Source organism: Uranotaenia lowii, chromosome 3, assembly GCF_029784155.1.
Source record: "Uranotaenia lowii strain MFRU-FL chromosome 3, ASM2978415v1, whole genome shotgun sequence".
NCBI lineage: Eukaryota > Metazoa > Arthropoda > Insecta > Diptera > Culicidae > Uranotaenia > Uranotaenia lowii.
The window spans coordinates 191204049-191213833 of record NC_073693.1 but is presented as its reverse complement, the minus strand read 5'-3'; the positions used below and the strand labels follow the sequence as shown (position 1 = coordinate 191213833).

At 39.0% G+C, this 9785-nt stretch overlaps 1 long non-coding RNA gene across 1 annotated transcript; it reads right to left on the bottom strand.

Annotated features, from left to right (window-relative positions):
• Nucleotides 1-6066: 6066 nt before the first annotated feature.
• LOC129758630 (uncharacterized) lies at nt 6067-7570 on the bottom strand. Its single transcript, XR_008740032.1, has 3 exons — nt 7154-7570; nt 6322-6642; nt 6067-6251 (listed from the first exon to the last, which is right to left on the bottom strand). It is a non-coding gene; the product is annotated as an uncharacterized LOC129758630 (long non-coding RNA).
• Between the last annotated feature and the right edge of the window lie 2215 nt (nt 7571-9785).

The window sequence follows — 9785 nt, the reverse complement described above, 5'->3', positions numbered from 1 at the left end:
TATGGTAGTGGGCTTTCGATCTCACTGATGGGGAGGCGGTGAGAAATATTTCTTTTGGTAGCAACGATGGTCATTCCATGAAATCCTCAACAATGGCTGCCTTGATGGTATCCCAACAGTCCTCGAGAGGGGCTTCGTCCAGCTAGCCCTCTACCGGCAGCGCTGCTTCGAACGATTGCGCGTAGTCTGCTGCAACCTCAGGTTGCTTCAGTCATGCGATATTTAACCAAGCCGGGCGTCGGTTTCGTATATTGTTCACTATGGAGAGTTTTGGGCGCATCTTCACCATCACCTAATGGTGGTCTGACTCGATGTTGGCGCCTCGACAGGATCTGACTTCGATGATGTCCGAGAAGTGCCGGCTGACTATCAAAACGTAGTTGATCTGTGATTGCGTTTGGTACGGTGATCTCTAGGTGTACTTATGTGAGAGCCGCTGCTGGAAAAAGCTACTACGTACGACCATTTGTTTGGAGGCTGCAAAATCTATGAGTCTTAGGCCGTTTTCGTTGGTCAGCTGGTGCGCGCTGAATCATCCAATTATCGGTTTGAATTCCTCCTCCTGGCCGAAATGAGCGTTAAAATCCCCGATAACGATCTTAATGTTTTGGGCAGCGGTCGTATTCACGTTCCAGCTGCGCGTGGAATTCGTCTTTGTCGTCACTGGTACTTCCGAGGTTAGAGCTGTGCACGTTGATGATACTGATGTTGAAGAATCGACCCTTGATTCTCAACCGGCACATTCGTGGGTCGATCGGCCACCACGCTATCACACGCTTCCTCATCTTCCCCATCACTATAAAAGCTGTTTCAAGCTCGTGTGTGTTGCCGCAGCTCTGGTAGATGGCATGACCGGCACACGTTTCGAGGTCCCCGGGGGAGTGGATGCTGTGACGGGCGTGAGCTACTATGAAAGCATTACCTAACCGGCACACGTCTCGGGGTCTTCCGTACTCGTCTGAAGTTGGCGATAGAGAAAAAGGAGAAAGATTATAAAGGAGAAAAACCAAAATTGAGAAAGAGGAAAAGGGTGAGATGTATAAGTGCATGAGCACAGCCTACCCCCACAGCCTAAAAAAAAAAGTAGATGGCATACCATCTTTCAACGTTCGTATCCTGGAGCCCTTCCAGCATAACTCCTGCAGCGCTACAATGTCGAATTTGCGGCTCTTCGAATAGTTGGAGAGCACGTGGGTACTGCCCACAAAATTTAGAGATCGGCAGTTCCATGTTCCGAGTTTCCAATCGCTAGTCCCTTTTCGTCACGTGGGTCTTTGCCGATTTCCATCCGAAATTTCTTGTTCATTCTCGTTCGTTGCTAGATTTTTTTTCAGTCACGGGCTCGCAAGGCCCGCAGCTAACCCCAATATCGCGCAGGAGGACCGTCGTGATGTTGCTGTTTTGGGTTCCGAACACGACGCGTACGGAGCCCCCTATCTCAGTCTGCATGCGAACAAAGCATCCACCAGGGTTGGGTACCCGATCTCCGCTAAGGTTGCTGGCACCCCAGCTAACACCACGGGGTGGTAGAGAATCGGAGTTGTGAGACAAGAGGTGAGAGTTGCACATTGTCTACCGTTTTCTAGCCAATATCAATTCGTGCATCGTTTTCGGTCTAAAATTACACGAATTTTTGTTGCTGTGTAAAAATCTAATACTTACAGTATGCAAAAAAAGTTTATCCACCCCCAGCGAAAAACTAGATTTATTCCAAAAAACTCTACGGAAAATTAAAACACAGTTAAATATTGTTCAGTTTATTATTGTTTATGTTAAAACAAAGTCAACTCATTCAAGTTCCAAATAAAAAAAAACATATTCTGTTGCATTTGAGATATGATGTTAAAAAAAAAAGATACAAAATAACGCAAAAAAAGTTTATACACCCCTCTGGCTCACATAGCTTTCGTACTTCGTGTGACCTCCTTTGGCTTCAATAACTGCTTGACATCGTCGTGGCATCGATTCAACAAGCTTAGCCGTAGTTTCCGGGGTGATTTTGTCCCATTCAGTTGAGATTAGCTGCCGCAATTGCTGGATGCTTGTTGGTTTTTGCTCCTGAACCTTAAATTTCAAAATTGACCAGAGATGCTCAATCGGATTAAGGTCGGGAGACTGTGCTGGCCACTCCAAAACCTTGATGCGCTTTTCTTTGAACCATTGCGAAACCAGCTTTGAGGTGTGTATTGGATCTCCGTCTTGTTGGAATGTCCCAACTTTATCTTTTGTGCAGACGCTGGTAGTTTCCGCTTCAAAATATCCAAATAATCCTCCTTGGTCATGATTCCATCGATGAATTCAAGGTCTCCAAAGCCGGATGTAGCCATAGATCCCCACACCATGACTCTACCTGCAAATGAAAATCAAAGTTATGCTTTTGGCTGAAAAATCAATGTATGTTAAGTAACGCACCACCGCCATACTTGACTGTAGGCCGCAAACACTCCTTTTTCAAACTTTCACCGGTTCGCCGCCATTTTCTTATGATACCGTCAGACCCAAATAGCATTACTTTCGACTCATCTGACCAAGTCACCTTATTCCAGTCATCACTGGTCCATGAAATGTGGTCCATGGCCCAATTAATCTTTTTTTTGATATTTTTTGCGGACAACCATATCTTCTTAAGCGCTACTCTGCCTTTAAGACCTTTCTTATGAAGACGATTTCGCACGGATTGTGATGTCAGTTGAATGGAAAATTCGCTTTCAATCTGTTTCGCAATTTTCGGAGCTGATAGTCCCCGGTCCAGCTCTGCTTTCTTCAAGATAGCTCTGTCAATTCGGCCTGTAGTCTTTGAAGGACGTCCCGTTCGCTTAGCTGCTGGTGAGATTGAACCCCGCTGTTTGTACCCCTGAACAATCCTAGCAACCGTATCTTTATTAAGCTGGACAATAACGGCAATATTACGGTAGCTTTTAACGGTTTTGTGATGTTCAACAATCAAATTTCGGATGCTGATCGGAATTTGTGCTTTTTTGGGCATTTTGCAACCAATTACTTCCAAATTTGAACACGAAACACGAAACGAAAACTTCAAGAGCACTAAATGACAGCTAGACACAATGTTTACAATCAAGAAAGCTGCAGGCTACACACTAAAACTTTGTAAAACACACTTAAATCGTAGTATCCATTTGAGAGTGGATGAACTTTTTTTGCGTATTTTTTACCCTTTTTCATAATTTATCACATAAAACCCCGAGAAAAGATATAAACGCCTTGGTTTCAATGGCAATATAATAAACTAGCTGACCCGGCAAACTTTGTTAAGCCTGTAATTTTTTGAGTATTTTTTTTATATTTTAGCACTGTTTCTCAGTCAGCCTTCCTTTTAAGTGTATAAAAGCTAGTGGATACCTTTGTATTAGAAAAAAAATCCAGAATTATGGTTCGTTATTCGAATTTCATTATTTTAAGTTCATTCAAAAAACTGCTAATGGAATGGAAAATATCATACATGAATTTATATTCAAAACTGGCAGTTCGTGACACAAAAACGCTCATACGATTTGCTCCAATAAGTTCGCTTACTTTTGTTTAGAAAACTTATTTCCTTGTTGAGGTAGCGTATAATAAAGTTCTGCTAATGATCAGTTCCGGTAACTTAAGAACGCTTAATCTATCAAGTCTCAATTTAGTTTAGTCATCATTCCTATTCAAAAACCTCTATCTGAAAAAGTATTTTGAAAATGTTGAAGATTGATTTCAACAGAAAATATATCTTTTTTGCTGGAGTTGTCATAAATAGAGTTGTATTTTCGATTTGTGTTAACCTTTGTATTTAAATACATTACAGTTTTCTTTAAACATGATCGTCAGAATAGAAAAATTAAAAAATGGACTCGGAACATTTAAAGAATCATGAATATAAAATTAATTTTCAATTTTTTTAATTATTTCAAATTTTTTTTTTTCGGACTTTGCACTAAATACACTAATTGAATCTTATTGTGAATTAACAGAGCTGAGTTTGACAAATAATTAACAATTCAGAAAAAGTGACTATTCATTTAATTTTACAGCAACACTTTTCTAATCAATATAATGTTTGAAAATGTCTTCGAAACTTGTGTCATCATTATCTTTTTTTTCAATTTTCAGTTAGGGATTGGCAAATTGCACTAAGAATTAAAGATCTTAAAAAAAAAAAAGAATTTAAACTTTCTTGTTTTTAGATTATTTTTCTCTTAACAGGCAAACCCTGAATGAAAGCAAATCTATTTTGAGCATTCGGAATAAAAATTCAAAATATTCACGAATTTCTTAAATTTATAGTTTATGATCGTAAGATAAGAAACTGTTATCAAGACAGTTAAATTTAATTCTGAATTTTATTGTTAATTTGAATCAATATTCTGAATTTGGCTTTATGAATCTGGAATTTCAGTTATATTAAAACGTTAATTTAAAAGCTGGATTTTCATTGATCTTGATTTTATTTTGTTTGGTCGAATTCAAGTGTTTAATTTACTTATGCTTGACGGATTGTTTTTTTTTAGATCTGATATCTGGTACGAAACTTTTTTTGTATTTTTGTGTATTGGTTCAGATTTTTCTTTATACTTAAATGTTCGAAATTTTAGGTGGCATGCTTTTTACTTAAAATTTAATTTTTATATTCTTCCAAGTTTTTAGAACTTGATGATATTATTGGCTACGATCCCTTTTTCTGACTTTTGAAACTGAGAGTTGGATCTAATATCAAGATAAAGTCATATATAGCTAAAATTCCGATTAACCACTGAGTATGAAAGGTAGTGTGGATTTTCCAATGTTTCCTGATCCTCCAATCCGTTTTTATGATAATGATTCAATTTACTTGGAATCACAAAATTAATAACCTTTAATTCTCAAACTAACTGGATAAAATCAACAAAAAATATATAAAGGTAATCTTTTACCAGTTATATGACTTTCTATTGGTGTTACCAAAACTCATAAAAAATGATTTGATAATGAAATGTTTTAATTCGATCTCATTAAGTTGTTTTGAGTCTATTGGAAATTTTACAGCCATATTGCTTGAGTTGCTAAAAGAATATGACATTTCAAAAAAATTAACGATGAACGAACAAACATCTTAAAAAAATCTTAGAATTGCCTTGATTCTAATGCAAAAAAATACAAATTGTGTCAATATTCTTCGTACAATGCAATGCAATGCTTCGTAGTTGCGGAACCCCATAGGGAAAATCACATCCAAGTATCCATTTTACTGGTGCCACGTGAAAAGTACACTTGCAACGAAAATGGGCGCCAAAACTTCCCTATAGAGATGAATGCACATCAGTAAGCCTTGATTGCTTTTGGCGCCTTCCTACTCTGGGTGATTCAAATGAAAAAAAAATGGAAATTGGGTGCCATGACTTTTATTTGATACGAATAAAAACTAAAAATTAATTTTCAAATTCCACAAAAACATTTTCGAAATTATCTCTCCGTTGTGTTATTCTTCGCGTGAAGACGAACACAACAAAAAAAAATCGCATGCAAATCGGATGATCCAGTGAAGAGTATTGCGTGTTCGCACATTTCTGTATGGGCTGTCTCTCTACCTGTTTTATATATATAGATAAACATAAAATAATAAATTGTGGAGGAACATTCATGAAATCAACTTGATTTTCACCAGAAAGACATTACAATTGTAAATTTTTGAGGTGGGTGGATAAACTTTTTGTGCATACTGTATACTAGTTTTGCTACGACTGTGTTGATGTATGTAATTTCTTAATTTTGTTGTAACTACACACTACGAAAAAAATCTGGAAAATTACATCACATATGATGTAAATAAAAAGAAGCATCATATATGACGGAATTTTCCGTGTGAGTTGAATATTACACACCCAAAGTAAGAGTAAGTTAAGAAACCTGTAAAATTACATGAAAAATGACGGAATTTTCAGCGGTATTTTCTTTCTTTCTTTTTTTTTTTTTTGAAAATCAAAATTGAAATTTATGATTGTCAATTAAAAACAGACGAACTAAATAAGAAATTTTATTCAAAAAATGAACATCATAATTCTTCCAATTGATCTGTATGTAGGTATGTGTACTTTCGTCCCACGCATTGATTTTTCTGGTGTAGAAAAAACACCTCGGATCAGCCTTCTGTTGGTGTTTGGCCTACAAATATCCGGTTTATTTCCAGCATCGAATTAATTCCTTCAGCATGGTCACGATATAGAAGCAGAAATACGCATCCACGTCCGGCGAATTTTTCTTCGGTTCTGCTCTTCCGATACCTGGAAAAGATATTGTTGTTTTAACTTCAATGCACCTAGCAAAAGATGGCAAAAACTAGCAAAAACTTACATGTGTGCAGGAGTATCTTTTATAATCTTTTGCCGTTCCAACAGTTTCACAATTGGATGGATGGACGCCTACTTCTAAAATTCGGTCTGTTGAATTTTTCGAGTTGGTTGTGTTGGATAAAGACAACGAATTTGTTCCGACGGACTTGGAAAATTTGGCCTTTTTGGGTGCCATCATATAGTGTCTGCGGACGACGTGTACTATCTTTACGAATCGGCATAGATAGTACCTCGAATTTAAACTTGTCGATGAACAAGGGCCCGTATCAACTTCTAGTGGTTTGTGAATCAGCTGTTTATTTTCATGATATATATTCTGGACCTATAATCTCTCTAAGGGTCCAGCGCCGATTGACCGGCGCATAGGGCTGAGATAAAAGATCTCCACTGCTGGCGATCCGGAGCCAGCGTCTTCACTTGCTGCCAGCCAAGGTTCTCGTCAACTGTGCGGATTTCAGCGGCTAGACTTCGCCGCCACGAGCTTTTGGGCCTGCCTCTTCTTCGATGCCCATCTGGATTCCAGTCAAGCGCCTCTCTGCAAATCTCGTTTTCATCTCTTCGCAGCGTGTGCCCAATCCATCTCCACTTACGTTCCCGAATCTCGATTTCTAGCGCCTTTTGATGACACCGGCGATGAAGTTCAACGTTTGAGATCCAGTTGCCAGGCCACCAAGCGCGGATGATGTTCCGCAGGCAGCGATTCACAAAAACTTGCAGTTTTCGCGTCGTCACCGCATATGTGCACCAAGTTTCACACCCGTACAGCAATACCTATAATGGATATAACAAAATCAGTTAGCATGAAAAAATTATAAAAATATTTCATCAATTACCGTGTAGAAAATTACTTCATGTTTGTCAGCAGTTTGAGGCTCTATTTAATTTTCATCGTCCATATTTGGTTCGCTGAATTAACAGTTTCCAGAATGAACTCTGTATCCCCAACTTTTTCATATTGTGTTCAATGTATTGTTTCAATTCACTTGAAATAGAGTGATGCCGAGCCTGCTCAGGAAGATTAAAATTGTTTTCCTGTCCACCATTGAACAGTTCCAATAATCCTTGACCGGGGGATGCTTTCTTCAGCAGTCAGTTCCTATCCTTTATAATGGGACTCCATGGATGTAGATCCTTAGCTGCTTGTAGATTTCATGCGTCGATAATGGTTTTTGCTACAGGAACGGCAGCTTTGGCTTTGTGGATATTACACCTGTTTGATAGAAACAGAGTTTTAGGTTGGGACACTAATGGACAATATTACACAATTTTACCTTGAATTGAACGATGATTTTTCCGACATCCATTAAGGCCAGCAGATAGATCAGAACTGCAACACATTAAAACAATTTAAACCTTTAAATAAACATTTTCTTTCATTTCAAATTCGATTTTCCTGCTTAAAAAAATAAATTCACCCACCCAGAAACATCAAAGAAAACAAACTGATCTGTCATTCGTTGCCGTGCCGCTGCACTTAAAATCCAAAAGAGGGAAATCACACGGAACGCTTAAGAAACGTACAATTATTGTTAAAATTAAGAGATACAAGTAATCGTTTTTTAATAAATGAGAACACTTAGGTTTTTTTCTTTCACAACACAGCACAGCAAATTTGTACAATTACATCACATATGATGTAAAAAAAAAGAAGCATCACATATGATGGAATTTCCAGTGCGAGTTAAATATTACACGCCTGTAAACATCTAGAGACGTGTAAAATTTGAAAAACAAGTAAAATACTAAAGACGTGTAATATTGATTTCGCACTGAAAATTCCGTCATTTCTGATGCTTCTTTCTATTTACATTTCATTTACATCACTTGTCCTGGATTCTATCGAATGGGAGAACGAGCTCGATATGTCTAATCCCGATGCAGCCGCTGCGACTTTTTCAAATATACTGAATTATATAATTGACCGCCATGTTCCGAAACGTAGCTTACCCTCCAACCCTCGAGCTCTCTGGGTCACTAATCAACTGCGACAACTGAAGACGGCAAAAAACCGTGCTCTTCGAAACTTCAGCAAGCACAAATCCTTCTGCACAAATGAAGAATACCGCAAGCTGAACACGGCGTACAAAAAAAGTAGTAGACGCTGCTACCAGAACTATCTCCACCGACTACAGCGTAATTTTAAGACCAACCCGAGATCTTTCTGGAAGTACGTTAAAAATCAGCGGAAAGAATCTGGGCTTCCATCTCAAATGTTTTTGAACGGCCACACAGCGAACACCGATCTTGAAATATGCAACCTCTTTGCTGAGAAATTTTCTAGCATTTTCACAACTGGGTCCATTTCCTCCGAGCAACTGGATATGGCTGTAGGAAATATCACACCTCTAGACTCTTCCTTAAACGGTATTGCCTTCGATGACGCAGCCATTTTAAGGGCGACAGCAAAGCTTAAAAATTCATCATCTACGGGTCCGGACGGGATACCAGCTATCTTCTTGAAACGTTTCATGCAACACTTGCTGACTCCCATCAGACATATTTTTCGAGCTTCGCTGGACTTCGCAACCTTTCCCTCGCTCTGGAAAGAAGCTTACATGTTCCCTGTTCACAAAAAGGGAAATAAGAAAGATGTGAACAACTACCGCGGAATATCAGCACTTTGTTCGATAGCCAAACTGTTCGAATTGGTTGTTCTGGATCCAATTTTCTCGTCCTGAAAACAATACATTTCCAATGATCAGCACGGATTTCTGCCGAAACGATCCACGACAACAAATTTGCTGACTTTTACATCGTTCGTGCGAGATAGCTTCACCATGAAGTCACAAACCGACGCCATCTATACTGATCTGTCTGCTGCTTTCGATAAAGTAAATCACGATATTGCTATTGCTAAACTCGAACGCTTAGGATTCTGTGGTTCCCTACTGGACTGGTTTCGAAGCTATTTAACGGGACGAAGGTTATCTGTGCAAACTGGAAATTTCTTTTCAAGACAATTCTCTGCTTGTTCAGGTGTGCCCCAGGGAAGCCACTTGGAACCGATAATTTTTGTCATCTATTTTAACGATGTTCTCACTCTATTGGACGGCCCAAAACTTGCGTATGCCGACGACCTCAAACTTTTCCACACCATCAATGGCCAAGACGATATCGATCTCTTGCAAAGGCAGTTCAACACCTTCGCTCACTGGTGTGACATCAACTGCTTGCCTCTGAACCACAGCAAATGTGCTGTCATTTCTTTTTCTCGCAAGCGGAACCCTCTTCATGCAGAGTACACGCTTGGGAACGAAATCATCGCCCGGGTGGACCACATCAACGATCTGGGCGTTATCCTAGACCACCGGCTGGAGTTTAAGACTCATACGAATTACATCGTCGATAAAGCGTCTAGAAGTCTTGGCTTCTTATTTCGCGTAACAAAGGAGTTTAAAGATGTGTACTGCCTAAAAAGTTTGTATTGCAGCATAGTTCGCTCAACGCTTGAATATGCATCTGCAG